A 16,316-nucleotide genomic window follows, 5' to 3' on the forward strand; every position below is an offset into this window, starting at 1 on the left:
TAATTCAAAATCTCCAGGATCCTGTTAGTGGGCCTTTGACTGAGTTCGGAAGTTTTTCCTCTTCCAGTCTAGTCCTAAGATGAGTATACAGCCCACATCTGTGAGCTTTCCTGAGCTGAGAGGTCTATCTTCCTCACACTTGTTATTTCCTGAGACACATGCCCTGTGAGATCATTAATGATTATTCATTTATGTTGGTAAGTCTGAGGATTGTTTGATTCATAACAAATGTAAGATGGTTGGGTACAAAGTGATGGGATAACAAAAAAACTTACCTGAGAATGAGTTTTAACTACAGAATAGATTGGTCAGAAAAAATCTAAGCAATAGCCTTTTAATCCTCATTGAAGCTTCCTTAGAATTAAGTTTCACCCTGCTCAGAAATGTTTTGCCTACTTTGTGGAATTGGTTTGTCCTAGTATCTCCTATACTCTGAGTTTTATGATTTATCTTTATCCTCTGGGCACTCAAGTTCTTGCTATTTAACCTCAGTCACTACTTTGCAGGAAGAATTCTTCTATGATGAGGTCACCACAGAACTGTCAGAAACAAGTCTTTACAGATCGTGATGACTGGTGGCTGTGCTAGCTCTGTCCTGCTTGAGATGTGTGGGGAGTCCAGTGATGTATGAGCCCAGGCCCAGCAGCAGGGGATTAGTGACTTGGTGTTTTAGAATATTCTTTCTCTTCTTCCTTGAGACACCCTTTCTGGAGTGAGGGGAGGTGGGTAGGGGGACAGAGGACTTACCATTAGGAAAAAAACATGGCACCTTAGTTGTAGAGAAACAAGGCATTGAGGATACTTAAATTAGTTGTATCTCTCAAGTAGTGTCTATTTCTGCACCATACCTTGAAGACAATGTGACAAGCTGACTGTTACTCCCTTCTATCTGGGAGGATTTTACTTTGTAACACAGTAAAGCCTGGCCTAGAACCTAAAGTGATTTACTATCTCTACAAAGTAAGACTGTAGATACATTGCCAGGTTTTAGAGATAATCAGAACACATATAAATTATTGCAGTGAGAGTTGTATATAGTTGTAGTGTTTCTACTCTAAACCTTCCACAGTTTGTCCACTGACTGGAGAGCTAACACCAACTTTGTAAAACAATAACCTATCTTTGACTACTTAAGAATGGGTAACAGTTTTAAGTTAAATTGCACTGCTGGGAACCAGAAAATGAAGAAAATATCATTTTTTTTAAACTACTAAACTTTTGTGCTTGACTTATGGAAATTGAGATTAGCTGAAAGTTCTATTTGCATCAACATTTCATATATATATATATATATATATATATATATATATATATGGCAGATTTATAGCAGAAACGAATTACTTTTAGTGGTAAATAATTACCAATACTGTTTCTGATAAGAACCTTCCGTGCTTTTTTGTTTGTTTGTTTTTGCTGTCACTTGGCTTCACCACTCAAGGCCAAATTTTTCAGATGGGACAACAGAGACAGAAATAGATAGAAAGACACTGTAGCACCTGAAGTTTCCTTTAGTGTGGCGGGGACCAGGCTTGAACCTTCATTGTGCCCGTGACAAAACAATCCCAATATCCAAGTCAGCTCTCTTGCTGGCCCAGCTTTAGACAGGAGTATGTTGACCTGCAAAATAATTACTTAAAGCATGCTAGCAAGATGTCTTTGTGATGAAACAATCTAGCAAATGTGTAACAACACCTCCTCCCATGTGACTGATATTTAGAAAGATAAAAGGGAATGTAAATATTTATTATTATCTTTCTTTGGAAAATAGGCAGTTGGTTTAATTTAAAAGGGATTTTCCCATTGACCAAATAAATAAATCAATTCAGCAGATATGACAATGGCAAATACCTATTTAATTTGAATAACACTTGTTTCTGTAGAAAATTGCACTCAGGGGCCAGATAGTGGAGCCTTTGGTAGAGTACACATATTACAATGCACAAGGACTCAGGTTCAAGCCCTCTGTCCCCGTATGCTGGGGGAAAATTTCACAAGCGGTGAAACAGTGCTGTAGGTGTCTTTCCTTCTCTCTTCCTGTCTTCCTCCACCTCCCCTCTTGATTTCTCTTTGTCTCTATCAAATAAACAAATTATTAGAATGAAAGAAAGACAAGTCCCCCTAATACATAGCCTGTATTCACTTAGTCTTATTCATGTGCTGCTTTGCCATGTTATTGGCAAGAAGAGAAGAGGAAATATTAGCTATCTCATTTGAGGATATTAAACTCCTGCTGGGATAGAGGTACTGTGTATGCACCCTACTTCTATCTAGACAGTTGTTGTGAGTTACCTGGAGGCAATGAGGAGAAAATGACATGTTCCATTACAACGAGGCGCCCCTGGAATTGTTTGATGTTCTTTGCCTTAACTGAATCCATCTATTACATCTGCTGCTCTTCTCTCTAAATTTATTTCCCTAGCCCTCTCTCTCAGAATTGTATTTCTTTTTTGGGGTAGGGGGGCATTAGGTGGGATTTGTTAAGTATCTTGTTACCTTTTAAAAAGATTCTCTGCATCTGGAGGGCAGCTGTACTAGCTCCCTCACCATGTCAGGCAACATCACTGACTCTTCTCTGTCCCCTTGCATGTTCATGTGATTCAGTATAGGACTGGGATGAAAGACTTCCCAGTAGCAACAAGGATAGATAAAGAAATAGGAATCCCAGGCTTTTCCATATAGAGCCCTGGCCATGTGCTAGATCTAAGTATGGACTTTATTAATAGCTATAGTTACAAAAAAAGAAAGGGGGGGAGGAATGAAATTAATTTACACTGTTATTGGGGTAGGAAAGCCAAAACAGAAATATTACCTTCTGGTGAAGTAGTTTTGAAACCCCAGCAGATTCATCTGGGACTTTGATCAGTTGGTGTTCCTTGGAAGTGTCCTGGTGCTGCAGATTGAGGGTGGGGGGTGGGGTGGGGAGAGGGGTCCTCTTCCCCAGAGTGTGGCAGATCCTGTTCTACACCAACCACTGCTGACTTGTCCCAAGCTTAGGGAGGAGAGATCACTTCTCTTAAGTAGTAGTGTAGAAATCACTTAAAAAATAATAAAACTACTATCTTTGATTTTCTACTTTACTGGAGGGTTAATGGTTTACCATACAGTTGGTGACACATAGGTACAACCTCTCATCTCCCCATGAGAGGTGTCTGCAAAACACTCTACCAACCTAGGTCCATTTCCACTATCTTTTTCCACCATCATACCCTAGGACCCCAGCACCCCTCCATCCCATTTCTCCTTTCCCTCTTTCCCCATACTCCTTTGCTTTGATGCAACACACAACGCACAGTCCAAGTTTCACCTTATGTTTGCCCTTTCTATCTGTACTTCTTAGGTTCTACCTGTGAGTGAGATCATTAGGTATTTGTCCTTTTCTTTCTGGCTTATCATACTTAAGATGATACCTTTAAGTATACAAATCACTTTTGACCCTTAACTGAAATATAAGTAAATAAAAATAAAAACTTAACACTGACTTACACATATTATTGGAATCAGAGTGCAGGACCAGACTTTGGGCTTGACACTGGCTGGTATCAATTAGAATTAGTCTTCTAACATGAACTTGAGAACCTTCCTTAATCCAACTGAACCTCAGTTTCTTCATCTGTTGAATGGATATGAAGGCTTTTTGAGGATTTAGTGGGATTCTGGGTATTGAATCCCCATATAGGGCCAAGCATACAGTAGGAGGTCATAAATTTTTGCTATGGTGTTGCAGTTACAATGTACTATATAACAACAGCTGCTAGTCAGAAGCAGGGCTGTGCTTCTCTGAGTCTGCTCTGACAAACAGAAAGGGAAATTAAACATTCCTTTACATGAAGATAATGTCCTGCATTGGTAGACATCTCTGTCTATAACTCCTGCCTGAAGCTTCATCTCCTATAGGGCACAAAACCTTTTGTTCAGGGAAGACCCTTCAAGACCTTTTGTTATGCAAAGGAACTACAAAATCTGAAGTCTGGTAGAAGGCAAAGCTGCCTTTGTATGACAATTGTTATTAGTTGTTTTAATAGCAAGTAGAATAGAGTCTTAGCACATTATTTTTTTATTATCATCTTTATTTATCAGATAAAGACAGCTAGAAATCAAGAGGGAACAGGGAGGTAGGGAGAGAGAAAGAGAGATACCTGCAGCCCTGCTTCACCACTTAAAAAAGCTTTCCCCCTGCAGGTGGAGTCTGGGGGCTGGAAACTGGGTTCTTAAGTACTGTAATATGTGCACTTAACCCGGTGCACCACCACTTGGCCCCTGCAAGTTCTTTCTTTTTTTTTTCTGAGAAAAATTATTTTGTTAATGAAACAATATTTAATTCTAAAAATCATGTGCTCTCCTCTTGAAATGAATAGTAGAGATAAGGAGGAAATTCTCTTTGGATATCTCCAGGTTGGAGGCATTTTTTAAAAAATACCATTTCCTATATATTTACCTACTATATAAGCCTGTTCTTACTGATGTAGCTGATACAGCTGTCTCTTTTCCCGTTCTCCAGAGTACGTGGCCAGAGTACGCAGGGGAATTCCTACCTTCCTATCAGCCTCGCTACACACCCACCCCTTTCCCCTTTCTGGTGGGCTTCGCCTTCCTTATATTTCTATTTCCCTGTTCCTGCATCACCATCCATACCCTCTCATTGCCTGGTTCTCTTTTCCCTTATAAGGAGATATTGACCTCATTGGCCAGCTGGCTACTTTCCCTGCACAGCTACCCCTTTATAAATTTGTAACTGCGTCAATAAAGTTGTTCTGTTCTCCGCAACGAGACCCTAAAGAGGTTTGTGTATTGTCCGCTGCCAGATATGCTGGAAGACCCCTTTAGCGAACTCGCTCCTGCCTCATTCCCCTCGAGGGAGAGAGACAGAGAGACGTCTACAGACTTGCTTTATGGCTCATGAAGCTTTCCCCCTGCAGATGGGAAACAGGGGCTCACACATGGATCCTTGTGCTTCGTACTGTGTGCACTTAACAGGGTGTATCACTGCCCAGCGCCCCCTGGCATAGCTAATTTGCTATCATTTAGAAATGTACCCATTTCCCACCCCCTAACTAGTACTAAGCATTTTAAATCTTTTGCCAATATTATGGTTAAAATAGCTTATTGGGGCGGGAATAGATAGCATAATGGTTATGCAAGACTCTCATGCTTGAGGCTCCAAAGAAGGGTGCATTTCCACACAGTTCCCACCACCAGAACTCCGTATCCCATGCCCGCCATTGGAAACTTCCATATTCTTTTTCCCTCTAGGACCATGAACCCAGGATCATTATGGGGTGCAGAAGGTGGGAAGTCTAGCTTCTGTAATTGCTTCTTCACTGGACATGGTCATTGACAGGTAGATCTATACTCCCAGCCTGTTCTATCTTTCCTTAGTGGGGCAGGACTCTGGAGAGGTGGGATTCCAGGACACATTGGTGAGGTTCATCTGCCCAGGGAAGTCAGTTTCTCATCATGGTAGGATCTGCAACAGGAAAAGTATTAAGATATAAAGCAGAACAAGTTGTTTAATAATCAGGAACCTAAAGGTAAAAATATAGCAGATAGGAAAAGATCTTTTGATGACTTTTTGTATGTGTTAGTTCGACTTGGGGTTTTACTTTCTGTGTAAATAGGGGTCACCTTCTCTCTTGCTACCAGATTTGTGATTGTTAAGTGCTATAGAATGATATAGTTTACAATTAATGCATTTTTTAATTGGCAGGTTTCCCAAAAATTCTTCCAAGAAGAATTGAATGTATAAAAAATACGTGCCTTAGGTGATGGGAAGAAAATTTCTTTATTGGGGGATTAATATTTTACAGTCAACAGTAAATGCAACAGTTTGTACATGCATAACATTTCTCAGTTTTCCACATAACAATACAACCTGTACTAGGTCCTCTGTCATTCTTTTTGGACCTGTACTCTCCCTGCCACCACCCCAGAGTCTTTTACTTTGGGGCAATACAACAACTCCAGTTCAGGTTCTACTTGTGTTTTCTTTCCTGATCTTGTTTTTCAACTTCTGTCTGAGAGTGAGATCATCCCATATTCATCCTTCTGTTTCTGGCTTATTTCACTTAACATGATTTCTTCAAGCTCCATCCAAGATCGGATGAAAATGGTGAAGCACCGTTTTTAATAGCTGAGTAATATTCCATTGTGTATATATAGCACAACTTGCTCAGCCACTCATCTGTTGTTGGACACCTGGGTTGCTTCCAGGTTTTGGCTATTACAAATTGTGCTGTTATGAACATAGGTCTACACAAATCTTTTTGGATAGGTGTGTTGGGTTCCTTAGGATATATTCCCAGGAGAGGAATTGCAGGATCATTGGGTAGATCCATTTCTAGCTTTCTGAGGGTTCTCCAGACTGCTCTCCACAGAAGTTGGACCAATTAAGATTCCCAGCAGTATAGGAGGGTTTCTTTGACTCCACAGCCTCTCCAGCATTTGTTACTGCTACCTTTACTGATGTATGGCATTCTCACAGGAGTGAAGTGGTATCACATAGTTGTCTTTATTTGCATTTCTCTGACAAAGAGTTGGAGCATTTTTTCATGTGTTTCTCAACTGTCCATGTCCTCTCCCTATTTTTGGATGGGGTCATTTGTTTTCTTGTTGCTGAGTTTGGCAAGATATTTTCTTTTTTGGTTGTGTTCATGTCTGCTTTTGGTATCAAAGTGGTGTTGGCTTCATAGAAGTTGGGAGTATTCCAGTGTCTTCAATCTTCTGGAAGACTTTTAAAAGCATAGGTACTAACTCTTCCTTGAAGGTTTTGTAGAATTTATTTATAAAACCATCTGGTCCAGGACTTTTATTTTTGGCAAGGTTTTTGGTAACTGTTTCAATTTTGTTAGCTGTGGTGGGCCTATTCATATTATCTAGTTCCTCTTTATTTATTTAATTTTGGAAATTTGTAGGTATCTAGGAACTCTTCCATTTCTTCCAGATCCTCTAGCTTGGAGGCATATAGTTGTTCATAGAAGCCTCGCATAATATGTTGAATTTCTTCAGTGTCTGTTGTGATATCTCCTCTTTCATTTACAATCTGATTTATTTGGGTCTTCTCCTTTTTTTGTTTTGTGAGTCTGGCTAGAGGTTTGTTGATTTTGTTCACTCTTTTGAAGAACCAACATTTACTTTTGTTGACCTTTTGTATGGTTTTCTTATTTTCAATGTTATTGATTTCTGCCTTAACGTTAGTGATTTCTGTCCTTCTGGTTGCTATAGTGTTGCTTTGTTCTTCTTTTTCTAGGTCTTTAAGTGTGCAATTAGGCTGTTAATTTGTGTCTTTTCTTGTTTCCTAATGTGTGCTTGTATGGCTATGAACTTCCCTCTCAGTACTGCCTTAGTTGTGTCCCAAATATTTTGATAGCCTGTGTCTTCATTTTCATTGATCTCTCAAAACATTTTAATTTCTTTATTTCCTCTTTGACCCAGTAGTTGTTAAATAGTGTACTGTTGAGCGTCCACATTTTGGGACTATCACTAATCTTTTGTTGATTGTTAAGTGTTAGTTTAATTCCACTGTGGTCTAAGAAGATGCTTGGGTTGATTTCAATGCTCTTGAATTTTCTGATGCTGTCTTTGTGGCCTAACATATGGTCTATCCTTGAGAACGACTCATGTGGATTTGAGTAAAATGTGTATTCCACTTTCTTGGGGTGAATGACTCTGAAAATGTTGAGTAGTTCTAGTTTATCTATCTCCTCATTTAGCTCCCTCATTTCTGTATGATTTTCTTCCTGCATGATCTATCTGTCAAGCTGAGAGAGTGGGGTGTTGAAGTCCCCTACTATGACTGTGTTGCTGTTAATATATTGCTGTCGCTCTTTCAGTAGATGTTGGATGTATTTAGATGGCTTCACATTGGGTGCATAGATGTTAATAATTGTTAAGTCCTCTTGATTGACTGATTCTCTCAGCATTAAGTAATGTCCATTCCTATCTTTTTAATTTAATCTTTTTAAATTTTATTTATTTTAAAGTCTATCATGGCAGATATGAGACTAGCTGTTCTGGCCCTTTTTCGTGGGCCATTGGCTTGTATGATAGTTTCCACCCTTTCACTTTGAGTCTATGTTTGTCTTATTGAGTTAGGTGGGTTTCCTATAGACAGCATATTCTTGGGTTGTGCTTTCTGATCCATCTTCCTTCTCTGTGCCTTTGAATAGGTGAATTAAGGCCATTGACATTTATTGATAACATAGACTGAAGATATTTTAATGCTGTTATTGTAGCTATTTAGAGTGTTCTGATATATGGCATGTTTATGTTGATCTGACTATTTATAGGAGACCTTTCAGAACCTCTTTCAAGGCAGGCTTGATGATAGTTGATTCTTTCACCTGTGGCTTTTCTGAGAAGATTTTCATGCCTCCATCTAGTCTGAATGACAGTCTAGCAGGATATAGTAGTCTTGGTTGAAAGCCTTTCTCATTGTGCATTTGATAGATATCTTGCCATTCTCTTTGGGCCTGTAGTGTTGGTGTGGAGAAGTCTTCTGCTAATCTTATGGGTTTTCCTCTGTAGGTGACTCTTTGTTTTTCTCTTGAAGCCTTCAGGATCCTTTTTTTTTTTTTTTTTTATCCTTACTCCTTTCCATTCTAAATATAATGTATCTTGGTGTCTTTAACCCTGTATCTGGGTTAATTCTGTGTTGGACCCTCTGGGCTCCTTGGACCTTTATGTCTTTGATATTGTCTAGACTAGAGAAGTTCTCAGCTATGATGTCCTGAAGAATGCTTTCTTCCTCTCCCTCTATTTCTTCCTCTGGTAAGCCAATAATGCATATATTAATTCTTCTGAAGTCATCCCATATGTCTCTGTTGTTGTTTTCAGTATCTCTTAATCTCTTTTTGAGACCTCTTCTTTTTTCATTGTCTCTAATTCATCCTCAATCTTGCTAATTCTGTTTTCAGCCTCATTTATTCTATTCTATTCTCTCTCCCCTCTACTGTTTTCTGGAGTTCATCTATTTTGTTACCCTATTCTGATACTGTTTTAGCTTGTTCAGCTAGTTGTGTTCTTAGCTCAGCTGTTTCAGCTTTCAGCTCTTTAATAACCTTGAGATAAGTAGTGAATGTTTTCTTCCAGTGTCTCACTTATTGTTTCTGCCTTTTTATGACAATTATTTCAAATTCTTTACTCACTCTTGTGACTATTTCCTTAGTGTCTGTATGTTGACCTCATTATTCTGTGCTTCAGCCTTTGGGGGGCTTTTAGCTGGACTCTTGTCCTAGTTCATTTCTCCAATATTTCTTCTTGTTGGTTTAACCCTTCTATATAGTATGCTATTAGGTCCCTCTCTCAGTACTTTTCAAATTACTGATCACTCTTGCCTGTATTGACTTGTCTAATTAAGGTACTTAAAGAGTTAACATTGTGGAAATTAATAGTTGTTTCAATATTATTTCAATCCCTGAGTTGGAGCACAGTGGTTGTTAAAGCCTCTTTTGTTCTTTTTCTTCCCTGTAGGCTATGAGAGCCTGAGGGCTTTTAAACTATAAGTAGGTTTCTTAGCTTCATTACTCACTCCAGTGATTTGGTGGGTTCCTGAAGTCATTATAGTCCTGTCTTATTGCGGTCCCAGGTGATCTCCTTTGATATTCATAGTTGACCCAGGAGAGGAGAGAAACACAGCTGCTGCTCCTGTGTAGCCCCAGCTCCGAAAGTCCAAGAAATAGTAGGCATCTACTAATTGGCATAAGCTAATGGTGTGAGAATTATGAACAATGAATCAAGATTCTTTGACTTTCTGCTATCATGTTGCACCCATTTGCACTTGCAGAAAGGACAATCCACACATATGTGGATTATCACCTAACCCTCCACATTGGGTCATTTCAAAAACATATTAAATAGACCTAAGCCTACCAAACTGCTGACTTTGCTCAGGGGGTCTCAGATGCTGCAAAATTATTAGTAGGTTTTCCTCAGTCTTAAGGGTGTCTTGGTTTGGATGATAAATTACGTGTCTACCCAAACTTTACCCTAACTGTAAGAGATCCACATATCCACTACTACTACTACTACTCCTACTACTACTATTACTACTACTACTAACACTACCACTTATTCTAAATGCTCAGTTATCAAAAGGATGCTTTCAATTTAAGGATATTTTCTCAAATGCATATTCTGTCTTTTTTTTATGTGCTTTTCCTTTATGTAATGCACTTGTTGTAAATGCAAAAGAAATACAAACTTGAATGGGAGTCGGGCGGTAGTGCAGTAGGTTAAGCACACATGGCGTGAAGCACAAGGACTAGTGAAAGGATCCCGTTTCAAGCCCCCGGCTCCCCACCTGCAGGTGAATTGCTTCACAAGCAGTGAAGCAGGTCTGCAAGTGTCTGTCTTTCTCTCCCCCTCTCTGTCTTCCCCTCCTCTCTCCATATCTCTCTGTCCTATCCAACAATGACATCAATAACTACAACAATAAAAAAAAAAAAGAAATCCAAGCTTGAATAAGTATGCATATGGGACCAGGTGGTGACACACCCAGTTAAGATCACACATTACCATGCACAAGGACCTGAGTTTGAACCCTTGGTGCCCACCTGCAGAGGAAGACTTCATGAGTGATAGATCAGGGGTGCAGGTGTCTGTCTGTCTTTCTCCCTCTCTACCTCCCCTTCCCATTTCAATTTCTCTGTTCTGTCAAAATTTTTAAAAGTATGCATGCCATTATCTTAATATATGTGCATCTCTATAACTCTGTTAACCTATGATATATTTTTGTTTTTGTGCTGGCATGTGTTGTTCCACTGAACTGCATCCCTATCCCTGGACCTACACCCACACACCATTAACAGTCTTGTAGTGAACATTTTTTGTAGCTACGTCTATTTTTATATTCATGGCTGTTAGAATGATTTCTTGTAAGTGGAATTCACAAGTCCAAAGGGAAATGTATTTAAACATTTGAAATTGCCAAACTTAGCTAGTATGAGAATTCCTCATGGTCTCATTTGCGCTACATCTATCATTCTTTTTCATCTTTCAGTCTGATAAGAATTTCATTTCCTGCTCATTTCAGTTGTATCTGTGATTATGGTTAATTTCTATTTCTTTTTTGAATAAACTACTAACCATTAGAATGTTCATTTTTTTCTTAATTGTCATATATATATATCCTTTGTGTTTTAAGCTAAAAGACTTTTCCTAACTTATTGATAGATGTATGTGTCACATACCTATAAATGTGGCAATTCAGAAGTCTTTGATTTTTAAAAATTTTTTATATTTATTTATTCATTATCCCTTTTGTTGCCCTTGTTGTTTAACATTGTTGTGATTATTGATGTCGTTGTTGGTGGATAGGACAGAGAGAAATGGAGAGAGGAGGGGAAGACAGAGAGGGGGAGAGAAAGAGAGACACCTGCAGACCTGCTTCACCACCTGTGAAGCGACTCCCCTGCAGGTGGGGAGCCAGGGGCTTGAATTGGGATCCTTCTGCCCATCCTTGCGCTTTGTGCCATGTGTATTTAACCTGCTGCGCCACTGCTTGACTCCCCCAGAAGTCTTTAATTTTATGCTTATCTGTCTTGATAGTATGGCAAAATGGCATACTATCAAAGTGAATTATCTTGCAGTCCCTGCATGTATTTTTTTAAAGGGTCAGATTTTTAACAAAAATGAATTGGGAGATTTTAAGCATCATTTTTCTTTTTCTTTCTTTTTTTGTTTTTTTGTTTGGTTTCATCATGGTTTACATATTTCTTTCTTTTTTTAATTTATAAAAAGGAAACACTGAAAAAAACCATAGGATAAGAGGGGTACAACTCCACACAATTCCCACCACCAGAACTTCCTATCCCATCCCCTCCTCTGATAGCTTTCCTATTCTTTAACCCATTTGAGAGTATGGACCCAAGGTCATTGTGGAATACAGAAGGTGGAAGGTCTGGCTTCTGTAATTGCTTCCCTGCTGAACATGGGCATTGACAGGTCAATCCACACTCCTAGCCTGTCTCTCTCTTTCCCTAGTGGGGTGGGGTTCTGTGGAATCAGAGCTCCAGGATGCATTGGTGGGGTTGACTGTCCAGGGAAGTCTGGTTGGCATCATGCTAGCATCTGGAACCTGGTGGCTGAAAAGAGAGTTAACATACAAAGCCAAACAAGTGGTTGACTAATCATGAAACTAAAGGCTAGAGTAGGTAGCTATCTACAAAATGGAGACTCCCCAAACTCTTCATCAGCATCATCTTTCTAAGAGTGATAAAGGAAGAGAGAGAGAGAGAAAGATAGAGACTCCAAAGTACCTCTCCACCATGCATGGAGTTCCATGGGTGCTGTCCTTGGTGCTCTTATATCCTTGGTGATGTCATGGATCAATCCTAGGTCCTAAACCATGGTAAGGCAAATATTTTGTTCAGTAAACCACCTCTTAGTTCCCAGGTTTTCATAATCTCTAATTTTCTTAAAGCTGTTGAGTTTTTTTTCAAACTTTACAATGTGGACATTATAGATAGATGAGCACCCCCCCATTTATATGGTTCTGTACATCAGAGGGCTTTAATCACTTTTTAAATTCACAGCTAAGTCACTGCAAGCAAGAACTGGTGATACACATTCTTTTCCTAACCACAGAGTAAGTATGCCTCTCTGCAAACTGCAATGGGTGTTAGGAGGGACTAGTTGGTTTAGATTCTTTGTATAGTGAATCATGGTCTCATTCATGTGCTTTGTAATTGCACTAGTGTGTCCTTTGGAAGACTGCACACCCGCCCAGGATTCTAATGTATAAACAAGGGAACACCACAGCTTGCCGCAGCTTCCCCGAGGCAAGCAATTTCATGTGGAGTGACATCACAGCCTTCATGACAGAAGTAACTACTCTGTGGTAAGGAGGGCACTCCCAGCAAATACATACCTTGTTCTAGTTAGGACTACAGTCTGTGAGCTGGCATCTGGGCCCCCATGATGCTGTGCTGGGGTGAGCCACATGTGAGCCTCAAAGTCACCTTGATCTTTCAAGTCAGATTTAAGGAGGCTGGGTAGTGGTGTACCTCACTGAGTGCACATCTTACCACGCACAAGGACTCAGGTTCAAGCCCTGGTCCTTGCCTGCAGTGGGGAAGCTTCATGAGTAATGAAGCAGTGCTACAGATGTCTCCATTCTCTCTTTATCTTTATATCCTCTTTCCCTCTCAATTTGCCTGTGTCTCTATCAAATGAATAAATAAATATTACAGTAAAGTCAGACTTGAACATCTGTCTTCCTTCTTGGGCCTCTGTGCCTGTTTGTTTCTTCAGAGGTCCCTCCCCACCTTCATGGTGGTTGTCTAGGAATGAGTCCCAAGTGCCCACATCAGCAGGAGGTCTTGATGTTCTGATTTTACCCAGAAAATGTTAGAGAACAATGCATTCTATTATTCACACAAACTGCTCCTCTCAGCAGGAACTCAGCCTTACGCTGCTACACTGTGGCCAGAATAGGGCTCTGAGAATAGTTTTTATTAAGGAAGGATCCTATGATGAGTTTGAGTGACTCCTTCCCCAAATGCTCTACTTCCGTATGAACCTGAGGGCTCTTCTTACTTTAGGGGAAGACAATCAGATTTGCCCTTTTGCTCCATAAAAGTCATTTGGTCTTCTCCTCTTTATCTCATTCAGAATCATAAAAAGACAAGAAATGTGATGAGAATATAACCCTGCTGAAAGTTCTAGGGAAGGAGAGAAATAAAATAGTGGCAAGGCCCAAACCCTCTTCAATGAATAAGGCTCATTTGTAAATAATCTTAATCTTGCTACCTTTCACTGATCCCTTATCATTTTTTCTTTCACTTGGTAAGACAGAGATAAAGTGAAGAGGAAGGGAATAGAGAGACAAAGAGAAAGAGAGACACCTGTAGCTCTGCTTTAATACTTGTAAAACTCCCCCCACCTCAACAGGTGGGGAGCACAGGCTTGAACCCAGGTGCTTGTATATATGGTAATCATTTATTTTTCCCAGTGGATGATGGTGGCAAGTTAGATGGCTGCCAGCTTCCACATCTCCCAAACCCTCTCTGACATCTCAAGAGACTGAGAATTGAGGGAGCCAGTTATCCTAAAGGGATCATTGGTCCATTCTTTTTGCCTTTTGAGGGTTTGGAAAACAACATTATAGAGTAGAAAAACATCTTCAATGCATTTGTTCATTTAAAAACCTTTATTGTGTCTGCCTCTGTGGCAGATCCTACCACAGGGAAAGAAACACCCAGGACACATGATTGGTTTTGCATTTGCTAATCACTAGTGCTGCCTGCAGGGGACTGAATGGGGAGTCCCGTCCCCTCCACCCCCCCAAGACAGCAAGTCCTCATCCCTGAGATCTGTGAATGTTACCTTTCATAGTAATGTCTTGGCAGATGCTATTAAGTGTTTTGGGTTAGAGAGATTGTTTTGGACTATCCAGTCAGACCTTAAATGTCATCACATGTATCCTTTTCAAAGGGAGTCAGAGGACAGTTTTGTCATTGAGAAGGTGACATACAAAGGGTGGGATAGAGGCAGGGTTGAAGATGGAATGACTCAAGTCTCAAGTCAGGGAACAGTGGCCACTAGAGGCTGTGAAGGCCAGGGCTAGACTCTTCCCTAGACCAGTTGAAGCTTGACTTTCCTCCCACCTTAATTTTGACCCAGTGAGGCTGATATTGGGCTTCTGGTCTCCAGAATTGTAAGAGGATGGATTTGTTTGTTTTTTTGTTTGTTTGCTTGTTTCATTTTAAAGCCTCAAAGTGTGAGGTAATTTGTATAGCAGTCTTGGGCCACAAATATGACATTCTTGCAGGTAAAATAGAGAGAAATATGGAGGACTGTTCAGGTTGATACTGTCCCAAGTATCTGATCAATTCTACTCATTTATTCCAGACAGCTTTTTCAGGCTCAGGGAACAGATTACCTTAGCGTAAGAGCTAGAGAATCTGACAACATCATATGTGAAATCTAGAGAACTGATACACATGAACTTGTAGGAAGGAAGGAAGGAAGGAAGGAAGGAAAGAAGGAAGGAAGGAAGGAAGGAAGGAAGGAAGGAAGGAAGGAAGGAAAGAAGGAAGGAAGGAAGGAAGGAAGGAAAGAAGGAAGGAAGGAAGGAAGGAAGGAAAGAAGGAAGGAAGGAAGGAAAGAAAAAAAAACAGAAGCAAACAAACTATTCCTAAGACTTTGAAAACTATGATGTTTATCAGAATTTCAGTGGTGGGTGTGGTGTGGAACTATACCTTGTAATCTTACATCTTGTAACCCGCTATTAATCACAAATGAGAAATGCAAAAAATAAACAAAAGTGACAGTGTGTCATTCAGAATAACATATATAGAACTGGAGGTGAATATGCCATGTGACCAAAATAAGGAAGTGAAAGACAACTACCAGTTGATTTTACTAATATGTGGACTATAAATAAAATTAACTTACAAAACAATAGGCTAATAACCAACCTGAGTCTTAGACTCTGTAATTATGGAGGTTATTGGAGGAGTGGAGTGGGGGAAGTGTGTGCATGGGGGAGGTAAACAGGTCTCTGGTACAAAGGTACTGTAATGATGAGAGTGTTGAATTTTACATATACATATATAGGTTGAATGTATACTTTTTCATATTTATATTGGGTTGTTGAAAAAGTCATGACAATTTTTCTGTTTTTCTTTGCAAAAATGTGTCATGGCTTTTCCATCAACCTAATAGTAGTATAATCCAGTAACAAGTAGATATGTGATATATTTTTAAGCAGAATATGGTATTATACCTCTACCATTTGCTTTTAATTTAATATATATTTGACATCCTTCCAAAGGACTACAAAAAAAAATCTACCATGTTCTTTTAAATGACTGAGTAATACTCTACCTTATGAATATGCCACAGTTTTTGAAATTGCTGACAGATATGTATAGTGTTTTTATTTCTTCACTACTATCAACAGTGTTGCAAAGAAAAATCATTCTGCATATCTTTTTTATAGCCAGTGGGAGTATTTCTAAAGGATAAATTCAAAGAAGTGGTAACGCTGGGTAAATGGAGACAAGCATTAAAATAATATAACCTATCATGTTTCTCACCATTCAGGTTATATGTGAATGAGAGTACAGAACAAAGTGTTCCTTTTCTGCAGATTTGACAACACGAAAAATCACCAATAATTTAATCTTTGCTTATCTGATAGGGAGTGGTTAATATCTTACTGCTGAAATAAACTATTTGGGGGTGACAAGACAGAATAACAACTCTCATGCCTGAGGCTTTGAGGTTCCAGGCTCACTTCTCAGCACTACCATCAGCTAGAGCTGAACAGTGCTCTGATTAAATAAATATTAAAATAATTCAAAAATTATTAAAATAAG

The 16,316-nt window shown here is 39.4% G+C and overlaps 1 long non-coding RNA gene across 1 annotated transcript in view; it reads left to right on the forward strand.

Annotated features, from left to right (window-relative positions):
* Positions 1–16,316, forward strand: part of LOC132539913 (uncharacterized) — a 98,208-nt gene that overhangs the window by 3,119 nt on the left and 78,773 nt on the right. Inside the window, exon 2 of the long non-coding RNA XR_009551201.1 lies at positions 12,690–12,832. This is a non-coding gene — a long non-coding RNA (uncharacterized LOC132539913). The remainder of the gene's footprint in view (positions 1–12,689; positions 12,833–16,316) is intronic.

The sequence above is a fragment of the Erinaceus europaeus genome, chromosome 8, assembly GCF_950295315.1.
Source record: "Erinaceus europaeus chromosome 8, mEriEur2.1, whole genome shotgun sequence".
NCBI classification, from domain to species: Eukaryota; Metazoa; Chordata; class Mammalia; order Eulipotyphla; family Erinaceidae; genus Erinaceus; species Erinaceus europaeus.